This window comes from Mauremys reevesii, linkage group 6, assembly GCF_016161935.1.
Source record: "Mauremys reevesii isolate NIE-2019 linkage group 6, ASM1616193v1, whole genome shotgun sequence".
Lineage (NCBI taxonomy): Eukaryota > Metazoa > Chordata > Testudines > Geoemydidae > Mauremys > Mauremys reevesii.
In genome coordinates this window covers 60,425,643-60,439,663 of record NC_052628.1, presented here as the reverse complement: position 1 = coordinate 60,439,663, position 14,021 = coordinate 60,425,643, and the positions used below count along the sequence as shown (strand labels likewise).

General features: G+C 40.4%; 1 long non-coding RNA gene across 1 annotated transcript in view; it reads right to left on the bottom strand.

The window, feature by feature from the left end:
- Positions 1 to 14,021, bottom strand: part of LOC120407252 — a 46,714-nt gene that overhangs the window by 20,776 nt on the left and 11,917 nt on the right. Inside the window, exon 2 of the long non-coding RNA XR_005599862.1 lies at positions 10,958 to 11,051. This is a non-coding gene — a long non-coding RNA (uncharacterized LOC120407252). The remainder of the gene's footprint in view (positions 1 to 10,957; positions 11,052 to 14,021) is intronic.

Sequence of the window (14,021 nt, the reverse complement as noted above, 5' to 3'; positions counted from 1 at the left end):
CCATTAGGATGTAGTCCTCATAGGCTGTAACAGGTACCAGATCTAACAGCATTTCATCCTTGATATTAGACCTAGTGGACTGATATGGTCCTGAAAGAAATCTTAGCTACACCCTCTGCTTTTGTGTTGTGATAAATGTTCACTGTGTGCTGAGCTAACTGTGCAAATGTTCAGCTCATATACAAGATATATTTTATTATTATATATTCTTCCATTCCTACCAGATGTGTTCCTTTGGAGAAGCAGCAGATATATCTCCATCTCTCTACCTTCATTTCTTTCCCTTCAGCTTCTTCAGAAGAATACAGTGGCTGACACTAAATAATAAACCTACTGACATTTTCATGATAGGCTAAGTTATTTTCTTCACTAAGCAATGTAATATCGTGGTGGTGTAAGCTCAGCACACTGTCCATAAATATTCATTCCAATGTAAAAGCAAACTTCAATTTGACTGTATTCACAACCCTTTTGTGGTCACTAGCCATGAATGTTTGAGTGCTTGAACTTTACAAGCATGAATATGCACAAAAGGAGAATGTTGAGCTTGAATATTCACTTTAAATGATATTCAAATTGTATATTTGATTATAAAATTTGGAGTTTTGAAACTTATCTTTTATTAATCAGCTATATAGACATAATCCAATCAGAAAACAGAAAAAATACCATGTGGCATATGCATAACTCATCAAACACAGCATGAATTGCAAATTACAATGAATGGTCTGGAGACCAAGAATTATTCCCTGAAGGAATACGTGAATAATTTAGAATAGCAGCATGTCTGAAAACTTTCAAACCTTTGTGTGAACAATTTCCAAACAGAAAAGGGGATGGGGAAAACTGGGAATATTGCAAGCAGAGTAAAAAGCTAAAAAGAGTCTCCTTGTTTAATTAGAAGAATAAGCTATAGACCAAACTCCCCTCCTCTCAGAGTGGCATCGGCATAACAATTCAGATACCCAGGGAAGAGAACTGACATACCCATGTAACATTTTAAATATTATGTTACCATTAAATTATATGTGAAAGTGAAAAAGGATTATTTTTCCCAAAGGGACCACTGCTTTCAACAATGCACATCAATGTCCTGAAACATTTTCCCTGAAAACTGAACTTTTGTTTTACAATGAAAGTAATCATGTTATAAGCATAACACCACATTCAAGGATTCATGTTGTGTGTGCCTAAGCAGACACTGGATTCCTCCTAGCTGTGAACTCGGGGGGTGGGGGAGTGATACCAGTCAGCTCTGTGTTCTTGGGGAACCAGAGCAGTGTATCGAGCCTGTCTGACTCATGAAAGACACCCTCCCCAACACCACCAGCCTCTGCTTGAACCAAAACCAATCAGAGAAAAGGCTTGCAGAGAGCAGTGGAGAGCATTGGGAGACACACCTAGGCCCCTCCTGACAAGGGTGAAAAGATTAAGGGCTGGTCCACACTAAGCAGCGGGGTCGAACTAGGGTACGCAAATTCAGCTACGTGAATAGCGTAGCTGAATTCGAAGTACCCTAGTTCGAACTACTCACCCGTCCAGACGCCGCGGAATCGAAGTCCGCGGCTCCAAGGTCGACTCTGCCACTGCCTTTTGCAGTGGTGGAGTACCGGAGTTCGAACTATCGCTTCCGGAGTTCGAACTATCGCGTCCAGATTAGATGCGATAGTTCGAACTCCGAGAAGTCGAACTCACCGTGTCGACCCTGCTTGTAAGTGTAGACTAGCCCTAAGACATCTCCATTAGCATACAGAATGGAGAACAGAGAACCGCACTGAACTCTGGGACCAGAAAAGCAGGGAAGCACTGCATTATAGGAGATCTCTGCTCCAGATGTTAATGAACGTATCCTTGCACACACCCAGCTCAGCAATTATCAGACCAATTCTAGTAATGAATCCTTGATTGATATCCAAAATACTGAAGCAGCCTGATTGCACTGTGAGCTCCCTGGAAGAAAACACCACCCATAGCCAAGAGTGATCAGCTCCTATTGTCCAGCCTAAAGAAAACCCTTGAGTCATCAGCTTACCCATAAATAAACCTAGTGTTCTCTCTTGAACCATTGTATTTTCTCTACAAAACCCCCTACCTATGCCCAACTAAGTGTTCTGATGCTTGGATCCAAACTATGCATCAGTTCCATTGGGACTCCATCTCCTGACTGATCGTGCTGGGGGCTCTGCCTGTCTCCAGCACTCAGGACCCTGAGCTACCATCACCTGGGAACCCCAACCAGTTCAAGCTTTAGGGAGCAGTGAGATCCTTCTCTCTCTCTGTTTTCTTTTCTACCTTGGGTATTAACCTTTAATAATGGAACTTATGTGGGTTTAGCCTCTTCTTGTGCAGTTATCACTATTATTCAATAAATAACTTTTATGGTTAAGCTGATTGTCTCTCTCTCTCTTTGAACTTTACTCTTTTGTGTTTTTAGCTTCCCATTTACTCTGCAGCAACGCTTCTTTTATCTAAGCTAAAGATCCCTGTAGTGCCCAGAAATACTGTGGGGTTTGCTCACCAAGTGGGTTACTACCAGTACAATTGTAATGTGAAAGTGGGGATAGGGATGTGCTGAACCTGTGACATACAAAGGTGGCAGCTTGGAAGTGCTGCTTGACCTAATCCGCTGAGTACAGGGGCATATAAGGGTGGCAGCCTGGAAGTGCTGTTTTACCCAGCCTGCTCAGGCTTACTCTATTCCCGTGTGGTACCTTTGGCACATAAAGGTGGCAGCTTGAAAGTGCTGCTTGGCCCAGCCTACGAGCCCAGGGACACATAAGGATGGCAGCTTGAAAGTGCTGCTTGACCCAGTCCATTGAGTCCAGGGACATATAAGGGGTCAGCTTGAAAGTGCTGATTGACCTGGTCTGCTCAGACTTGCTCTGTTAATATATATATGTGTGTGTGTGTGTGTTCATCCAGTTCTGGAGGAACCCAGCCCTGGGGACCATAGGTCCTGCAGGATAGCTCCATTGGGAGGGGACTTGCATAAGGGAGAAATAGAGCTCCATATGAAAACACACGACACAAGCAGTACATTGATAGAATTACAGAATCACTCCCACCCCCCAGAAGAGTAACCCTAATAAATGAGCATACCCCCAAGTAACAGGCAAATCTGGTAACGGAGGGAATCTAAACTCTGTTACACAGATAAATACTTGTGTTACGACCACATTGATGGAGAGACAGAGAATGCTGTAAGGGATATAGGTGGGTGAGGTCTTGTGCTTTATCATTTATTCTTCCAGAAGTGCTATGTGTCAATAGTAAATGCCTTCTCTGCTGTCCTGCATATGCTGCTTTTTATTTGAGCTTTCCATATGTTCCATCACTGGGTTTGCTCCTAAAACACTAGTTGTAATTAGTGTTCTGTTCCCTGCACTGCACATGCTAGGGACACAGGACACTGATTAGAACAATTAGCTAAGGAGCTGACTAGGCCACTTTCAATATTAAAAAGGAGAAGACACTCACTCTGATGTGCAACATCTTTGAATGAGTATTAAGTTGTTATGTAATTGTGGGAGAAAAAGGGAAAAGGATAAATTTAAGAAGGGAAGGCGACATAGAGGTTTAGCAGGACAGATTGAAAAAGGAAGTTGGAACTACTGTTAGGAGAGTAGGGAGAGGAACAGGAGAGAGGATAGAAGGTTAGATTGTACCCAGCCCAGCAACTGAGTGAGTTGCAGAAAGGACAGCAACTTTGTGCTCTCTGACCATAGCTCTATTTACGGTACTAGCCACCCCAAGGAGTCAGTGAAGATCCTGGCCATTATTTTGTTCTCAGAGCTGCACCAGCATCGGAGGAAAGCACTCATTGTGCCTTTGCAAAAGATTGCCAGAGATGTCACTCCAGCAGGCATTCCCTAGTAGTCTCAAGAGGAATTCTGGATGAATCAGTGAGAATTTCTTGAGAGAATCTGTTCTCTCCTCACACCTCTCCAAAGTGGCCTATAGCTTAAAACTACATTCTGGCTCAAGGGTGAATACATAGATTCAAAGATTCCAAGGCCAGGAAAGCCTATCAAGATCATTTTGTGTAACCACTGCATAACACCAGCCATAGAATTTCACCCAGTAATTCCTGAATCCAGTCCAATAATGTGAGGTTGAACTAAAGCGTACAAAGACATCCAATATGACTTAAAGTTTTCAGGAGAATTGGGTTGGTGAAGGGAGGGAAGCTAGACAGAAAAAAGGACAGTCTAAGGGGGTGGAAATGAGAGAGCTTTGAGGATGGGTAAAAACAGTATGATTTTCTACTGTCCTTTGGCATACTGATGATTTGAGGAAGTTGGGATTGTTACAAATGATAACCCTTATCTGAGAAGAATGAGGATTTTTGCCCTTATGTTATCTCTTCAAAAGGTTTTTTTTTTAATTAAATGAAAAGGAAAGCTGAGTAAATTTCCAGATTCCAGCCTTGACATTGCCCTTTTAATGCTATTTTTGTTTCTGTCTGAAGTGTGTTTTAAAAGCAGAAATTTGGATATTTTTATGACTTGGGTTCTTAAGAACTTGGATTCTCAGCTCACTCTTCATGGCAGATCACCAGAGGACAAAAAGAAACAAACATCCTTTAGGCAGGCAATGAATAATGGATTATCTTAGCTTCCACACAAAAACAACTGATTCTGTGAAGACTAAACAGGTCTTTGTAATGTTATAAACAGTCTATTTTGTAAAGCAAGTTTAGCAACCATCTATAGTATTCTGTGTACATTTTGCAGCAGATCCTGCAAGATAAAATGGTCTATGAATGGGTTTACATCCATTATGAGGTCATTCTGAAAAAGGGATGATAAACTAGTATGCAGTGATTGTACTGAAAGAAACTTTATCACTGCAGAACCACTCCACTTGATAGAATGTTACTGATAATGACCAAGTTTGCTGAGCCAGTAAATCAAATAGTATTTACAGAAAACCTATTTTAATATACATTTGATTTGTTTTGCTAGTCATGAGAAAAATCTCAAACAGACAGCCTCAAACTTTCCTGTTCTATCTGCTCTCTGTGCTGCGGAGAATTCACCTTTCAGGTGATCTTTCTGAGGTACAGAGCAGACATCAAGAATGTAATATTGTCTGCTGCTTGTATTTTGACTAAAATAAATCCAGTAAAAATTTCTTTATTCAAGCAACTTCAGACAAAATGCCACCACTGTAGTATTATAGAATTCTCATCACAATCATTGTGGTTAAAAGGCTAAATAAATTATTGCTGGGCAATTTATATATATTAAAAGAACAATATTCAATAATAAAATAAAATCTTTAGCATATGAATTAAACTGTTCATTCCAATACAGTAACTCCTCACTTAACGTTGTAGTTATGTTCCTGAAAAATGCGACTTTAAGCAAAATGATGTTAAGCGAATCCAATTTCCCTATAAGAATTGATGTAAATGAGGGGGTTAGGTTCCAGGGAATTTTTTCTTCACCAGACAAAAGACTATATTATACATATATATACACACACACACAGAGTATAAGTTTTAAGCAAACAATTTAATACTGGTACACAGTGATGATGATTGTGAAGCTTGGTTGAGGTGGAGGAGTCAGAAGGCGGGATATTTCCCTTACCACTAAGGGAAACTGAAGGACCCGTCGCCAAAATGCCTCTGAAGACCCAGAGCGCCGCTGGGTGAGTAAAAATTAAAAAGGCGCCTAAATTAGGCACTCTTCTTTAGGGAACAGGGCCCTTTTAGGCGCAGGGGCCCTCTTAGGTGTGGGGCCCGATTCGGGGGAATCGACCTAAAGCCGGCCCTGGCTCCAAGCCCCCACCAGCTAGCTGCAACGGGCTGCTCTTCCTGCAAGCAGTAGACAAAGCAGGCAGCTGCCAAACAAAGTTAGAAGGGAGCATTACACAACTTTAAACAAGCATGTTCCCTAATTGATCAGCAACATAACAACGAAACAACATTAACTGGGACTTTAAGTGAGGAGTTATTGTATTAGCATGTGGCTATCAAATGATCATAGTATAACATCATCCCATATTTTAGTTCATCAGCCTGTCAATTTTTCAAACTCCTGGGGACAGAGGAAGTTTTACTGCATGCCTGGGAAGTTAACATAGCTGGGGTCAGCAAGTTTCAAAGTTGAGGTCCTTCATAAAAAAAATAAGTCCTATGTACAGCCTCCTCCCATTTAAACCAGGAGGAGTCCAGCCAAGGTCCGTATGTTTATTACATCTTTGGCAATACAGCAATGGTGAAAGAGATGGAGACTCAAGTCACAACGTTGCAAAGCATTTAGGAACAGATTTAGGTGCCTAAAGATGCAGATAGGTGCCTAGTGGAGCTTTCAAAGGAGCCTAGCTGACTAACAAATTTATTTTAGTAGGAGTTAAGTGCCTATATGCTTCTGAAAATCCCACAAGGTGCTTATCTGGATTTTTGGGCACCTAAATACCTTTAAAAATCTAGAACTCATTTTGTAAAACCACTTCTACTCTTGTACCCTAGTTTTAGTGGCATTTTTTAAACTTACTTTTCTGGTTTACATTTCCAATGTTTTTAGGGTGACCAGGTGTCCAGATTTTATAGGGACAGTCCTGATATTTGGGGCTTTGTCTTATATAGGTGCCTATTGCCCCCCACCCCATCCTGATTTTTCACACTTGCTGTGTGGTCTCTCTCCAATGGGAGCAAAAAAGAGATGCACCTGTTTTTGAAAGAGGGAAGATGTTTTTTTTAAATTGTATATATGTGTGTGTGTGCGTGCATGAACACATGAATGTATGTATATAGGAAAATCTTGCAATTTTATTTTAACTGGTCTAGTGCCAAAATAAAGGGAACTGGAAAATTGGAATGTAGTATGATAATAGCTCTCGTTAGAGATAAGAGACTTCTATGCATTGCTGAACATTGTTTTCAGTTAGACTCAGGTATGACTCATTGAAAATTACACTCTGCAAGTACATGGTGTATTTTTCATGGAGTTTCCTTGTCAGGCTTGTAAATAGTGCAGCTTAAAGAGGCCCTTGTGCACTTGGTGTATGGCTAACTCAGCTGCATAGTTCAAAGTTTTATGAAGGAATCTACAGAAGATTCGTTCACTATGAATCTTGCAAGTTAAAAGCTGCCCAGTTGCTAAAGTTTGCAGGAGAGAGGCTGTTTCCTACACAATTCCTAAGGCATGCGGAAGAGGGGCTCCCTCCTGAAGGCCTTATAAAGTACCTGGGATTGGACATTCTACTGGTGTGCAGACAAATAATCCCACATTGTAGAAATTCTGTTTCCCATTTTTTTTCTTTAAAATATTAACAAAATAAATCAACCCAGTAGTTTAAGAGAACACTGGTTCCATAGTTTGGTAATCAAAGGTCAAGAAAAGCCAGAGTCAGCATATAGGCAATCTTGATGAAAACTCCTTGTGTATATGCATTTTGACTTAGATCCATCACATAAGCACATACTTATCTTTAAGCTTCTGAGTAGTCCCTTTGAAATAATTGAAGTCAATGGACTACTCAGCTGCATAAGAGATAAGCACATGCTTAAATACTTTGCTGGAAACAGAACTTGATCCTTGTGTCTGACCAAGGCGTGCCTGAGTAAAAAACAAAGGGAATTCAAAGAGAAAAATGGATTTATACCACATTTACCGAGGCCCAGTTTAACTTTGGTGCAAACTTGAACAGCCTGAGGTCTGTTCCCACTTGCACCAGCAGGTAATGGTCTCCAATGTACTGTTCCATCAGCTGTGGGTTGTGGGACACAGTAGTGCTTTGGCTATGTCTCAACGTGCTCTATACTATGGCTATGCTACCTTGGGGTTTCCTCATGCCAGGGGAATCCTCAATTGGCTAGTTAAGCGAGCTTTACAATCCACTGGAAATGGACTGCAGTGGTGTCCAGGAGTTGACCCATCATTTGTATTTAACCTGATCTCTCCCTATGTCAAATGCTACAATATAACATCAGTCTTTTTAGTTACAATTTTAGAGACACATATAGCATCTTGTAATTTTTTTCATTCTTGTGTGCTTCATTGTCATAATGATCCAGTGTATCTTTACTGAGCTAATATTTTCAAGGTATATAAGCTCCTAGGAATGCAGATAGGTGCCTACTGAAATTTTCTGAGAGTGCCTGGGTAGGTTAGGCATCTAATTTCCACTAAAATCAAGTCAGGTTAGGTGCCTAACCTGCTTAAGTGCTTTTGACCAGGCATCTCTCTTTATTGTTGGGAGTCGTATATCTTTGAAAATCTGGCCTTTAGATTTTGGTGTAAAAGATGTACATGTTATAATACTTTAGATTCTGCATCAGTCACTCATTCTCATGTTGAGAAGTAACTTGCTGAGCAAGCAAGCCATTTGATTTCATATACTATTTCTCAAATACAAAATAAAATAATAAATTTCTCCTATATCTTCAGATACCCTTGTGCAATATTGTATAATACTCTATGCTACTTCATGTATTGCACATAAACAGAATTAGTACAGTAATTTGTATGAAAAGTTCTCTATAAATCATTCTTACTCTACCAACTACAGATTAAGTATAACACCAAGTAATATTGAAAATTTGCTGTCCTAGAGACTGGTAAATGTTTGATAGTTTCATAGTTAAACTTCTTCATCCCCTGAATTTTACCTAAAGAAGACAAATACATTGTATAGCACATTGTTGCCTACTACAGGTCAGATCTTGCAACCCTCATTGATATCCAGTAGTACTTTATGCCGTAATCCCTCATGCATGTCTCTGGTACCCAGAAAAGTGATTTGTGGAAAAGAATGCCTAAAAGCCCCTGGGTTTTGGTCAACTTTATTGCACAGCTACAGTGCATGCATGTGTCTATAAACAAGAATTAAACAGCTCATGAATTAAATGATGAAGAATGGGTTATGTCTGGAATTACACACACATGCACACACACACACACACAAAGTGAGATAGCAAGCTACAGAGGTGTGCATATGAATGGGGGGAAGTACAGTGCAGCAGGATTCAGTTGCAGACATAGTTTTGCTTAACATCTTTATTAATGACCTGATTAAATGGATAGGCAGTGCATAAAACAAATTTGCCAGTGATACTAAATTGAGAGATATCACAAAAGCCAGTGAGGCAAGAGAAAAATCACAAAGGGACCTAGAAAGGTCAACATCAGGCTGGTGGGATGAGGAAGAAAAGAGATTAGGGGCCTCCAAGGGTGTGATGTGGGCAGTTGTGGATCATGCTGTGTTTATCTCATGCCACTGCTAGCTCCCAGAACAATAGGAATAATGTTTTCTTCCTTTTGATTCTCCCAAGCACTGCCTCGGTGGTTGGCTTGCAATATGAAACGCCCTCCTGCCATTTCTGTCTTAAGTCTGAATTTAGCATATTATGCACAACATAGTAACAAAGTGTCGCAGATCATGTCATAATACATAACATGGTAGCATGCTACATTTAAAGAAGATGGTCCTTGTTCATATCCCCACCTCCTGTCCCTACTCTTCTGCAATGGTAACTCTCAGATGGATATGTGAATCAAAGCTCAGTTAGGCCCTAGGCTCCCACCTGCCAGGTCTCAAAACCATAGATCAATAGGATTTGTGTTTAGTTTGCTACTGCATGGATGACTATAGGGGAGAGAGATGCCTTCAAATCCTGCAGCCTCCCAGGAAACCACCATGTAGGTTAGTCCAAACCAGTGAGGAAGTGGAAACTAAAGCTGACCTAATAATTCCAAGAATAATTTATTTAATTGACAATCTGTGTTTCTGTTTACAAATGGTCCAAGAGAAGCTTCTGATTTGATCAAATTGAATTTATTGCTTGCTTGATTAATATATTCACTAAATAATTTCTGAGAATTATTTGTAGTTGGTAAATTGGAAGAGTAATTGATTGAAGGTATTTGGTATTCAAAATTTAAGCTCTCCACATTAATTTTAATTGGAAACACAAGACCTGGTAAGTTTCTATTTTGCTTGGATGACTAACTTTTAGGATCAGGTTGCCAGTGTGAATACTCACAAAATCAAATTGGCTTTCTGCAAATATTCTCCAATATTTTCTTGAAATTTGATCTTCTGAACAAACATTATTGCTAGTGAACTCAGTCACTAGATTGTTTGTGTAAAAAGCAAACTCAAATGGGAAGTGATCAGAATCAAAGCCAATTTGTTTAAAAATTCAGACAAATGTTCTTGGGATTACTTTTTGCAATATTCGCCCAACTATATTAGAATGAGATTCATCTTTAAAAGTGCAAGCTATTATGCCTGTGGAAATAAATGCAAAACATTCAAGGAAAGTGGTGAAAGCCCACATCTCTTGCATTAAAGCTGGACTGAAGAAAGCACTCCAGAATGTAACAATATAGGCGATGGATAAGATTATTACCATCTAACAGACAAGGTTTTTCCATTTAAAATTTTTAACCTAATATGCTTAAGTGAAAGACAGTAATATAGAACTGCTATGTTTTTGTACTAGATGACCAGCTTTGAAATTTGAATTGGCTTGACTTTTTTTTCCACAGCCAGATATACTGTCATTTAACTACAAAATTATTTCTGATACTTAACCGCACTTTTACTTAATCACACTATAATGTCTGTAACCTCTTTGTTAATTGCCTACTGCACTGTCATTACATATGTCAAACTATTTTCAAGGCTGAATCAGTTCAGAATTTAATGGAACTCAAATGGTATTACGGTTATTTTGATTGTTCACAATATTTTATGGCAAGGTCACTGACTTTGCACAATATCAAATCTGCTTTTCAAAATACATTTTTCAAAATGAAAACCAACTGCTGCTTACCTGACAGCCACATTAAGGCCTCATCTGCACATGTCACAACACTGTCATCATTTTAGAGGTTTACTCACAGATTTCCAGTTTAATCTCTGACAATTTAGAATAAAGCAGTAACATCATTTTGATATTTTTAATCCAGCCAAGGGTATAGCCAAAAAATATAACATTCACCTTTCTTGAGGGTTCCCCAAAACAGTCTCATCTTGGGGTGAAGAAGCAGGGGGAGATACACATACCAATGCCTTTTGATACAATTGATGATTCCCTGTAATAGATACAGCAAACACTAGCTGTATAACTACTTTCCACCATACCTTGTTAATATATTTCCTGGACATTATTAGTACCTAAGAGATTCCTAGGTTTGCCTAATTAACTTACACTGCAGTAGGTGGCCACCTACTTACCAAGTTTCTGGGCATCTGTAAACCAGTCCAGCTATGCAACAAATTACTTTATATACATGAATGAATCCATGATATTTTTTCACATTTAGCTTCCTAGTAACACTCATGAGGGACTTTAACTATTGAAACAACTATTGGGTGACACATACAATTGAAAATTTATCATTAAAAAGTTTTCTGGTGGGCAATGCCATGATCCAGAAAGTAGAGACTGTAGCTAGAAGAAAAGCCATCCTCAATCTATGTATTTACACAGCAAAAACCCCACATTAAAAGAGCATAAATAAGGTTGAAAAGTCAGGGAGGCAAAAGTTAGAAAATGCCAGAATTAAGATTGCCTGTAGAACCTTATTTGGTCCCCTAATGCATAACCATTATGTGTATATACATAGTGTATACATTATATACAGACTTTAATTATATGATCACATACTATTTTTCCCACAGGATCCCTGCCTCATTCAGCACACAGAGTGGAGCGTACTCACTAAAACAGCAGCTATTCAATATTGTGTTTAAACTTATTGTTCAGTGTGTGGCCGAAGGCCTTATTTTCTGCACACTAATGAAACCCTGCTCTGAAGACAGAGTCATTTCCTCGTGGGCTTTTCCATGGCACTTGTCACTATAGTATCCAAGTGCTTCACAAACATAAATTAATTCATCTTCACAAAACCTTTATGTGATGAGCGGTTGGAATTATCCTCATTGAACAGATAGGGAGCAAGACCATAGAGATGAAGGTCAAAATAGCCACAAATTTGGGGTGCCTGATTTCAGACACCTAGTACCTGATTTTTCAGAGTATTTAGCATTATGTAGTATTTTATTTGCTCAAAGCACAGCTCCCATTGCAGCTGTGAGTGCTCAGCACTTCCGTAAATCAGACTCCAGGGCCTCATCTTGGGCTCCCAGAAAATGAGGCACACACATTTAGTAAAAAGAGACCTATAAAAAGTTTGGTTTAAGAGACTTGCTTAGCATCACAGAGGAACTCTGTGGCAGAGGCAAGGATACATTCCACTTATCCAGGGTAGCATTCACCTGTCTTAATCATGAGACTGCCCTTTCTCTTCCTGCAATCCACTGTCTCATTCATCATACACCTTACAACTTCTGCAACAATTGAAGCAAGAGTTCTCTTTACTAGAAAACTCTGATTCATCCCCAAAACAGCCCATCCCTTTTCACTGAATGAGCCAGGGTCCTGTGGGAAGAATAGTATACTGTCATGTAACTGAAGACAATATATTTATGCATAAGCACAAGGAGCCCAAATTAATGTTCAAGTACTCGACTTTGCAATCTAATAATGTTCTTTTAAACATAGCGGTTTTTGAGGGTTACTTCCTAGATTTTTAAAAAAGGAAACTACAAAACAGAAATTCCATCATGTGGCATCATATTCACACCCACATGTGTCATCATCAAGACTGGAACCTTTAGATCCACCACATAGGCTTCTACTACTTGAGCTAATGGAGTGTGACAAAAATCAGACCGGATAACTCTAAGAGAGTGGTCCTGTTGGGTTCCAGGAAGTGGGCGGGTACAAGCCTGCCCACATCTAAAGGCCCCTCCCTCAGCCTTGGGGAAGGAGCTAGTGAGCCTGGGACTCAAATAAATATGGGGGACAACAGAAGAAAAAACAAGAACAGGTGTGAGGGTCAAAGGGTCAGAAGCAGAGAATCTGAAGGGGACACCGAGCAGAGAACCCCGGACAGTGCCCACTGCTTCTCAATCTAAGAGACTGATCCTATTGGGTTCCAGGAAGTGGACAGACACAAGCCCACCCATGACTAAAGGCCCCTTCCCCAGCCTATGAGGAGGAGCCACTGAGCCCAGGACTCAAATGAATATGGGGGACAACAAAGGAAAAAACAAGGACAAGTGTGAAGGTCAAAGAGTCAAAAATAGTAAACCTGAAGGGGACACTGAGCACAGAACCCCGGACAGTGCACACTGCTCCTAGATCTAAGAGCATGGTGGAAGGCAGGTATGTCAGCCGTAGAATGGTAAAGGCCCTTTTGCCCAGGAGCTGAAAAGAAGTTACCGCAGGTCAACTAGGTACACCTGATCCAATTAAAGGCAACCTGTAATCTTTAAAAACCACTCTCTAATGAGAGAGAAGGTGAGACAGGATGCAGCAGGGCTACTGGTAACAGGGAGAATAGGCTTCTCCAGGGTGAAAGTCTGCTTCCCTCTCTAGAGGGGATGCAACCAAGCTACCTGCCCGTTTGGGGAAGGATTGGAACCCCAGGTCCTGCATAACAAGGCAACACCCCAGGCATTCCTTTGTTGTGTGTGTAATTAATTTTAATTTGGTTTGGCTGAAGAGTACTCCTTGGGCCTACCCTGAGGCCTGCCATATAAATATTGGAAAAGGAAAACTAGTGTGGAATAAAAACTTTCTGGAATGGGACTGATTTACTCCAGGTCCCCCCATTCTAGACAGGGAAATGCTGAGCCTGGTGAGGCAAAGGATGTGCCTTTCCACACAAATAATGGATAATAATAGTACGTTGTCATCCTGCATGTGGTCCTGAACTGGAGCGAGGTAAGACACACACAGGACTGGTCTACACTGGGGGGTTGGAAATCGATCTAAGATACGCAACTTCAGCTATGTGAATAGCGTAGCTGAAGTTGAAGTATCTTAGATCAATTTACCTCTCGTCCTCATGGCATGGGATCGATGTCCGCGGCTCCCCCTGTCGACTCCGCTACCGCCGTTCGCGCTGGTGGAGTTCCGGAGTCGAAGGGAGTACGTTCAGGGATCGATATATCGCGTCTAGATGAGACGCGATATATCGATCCCTGAGAAATCG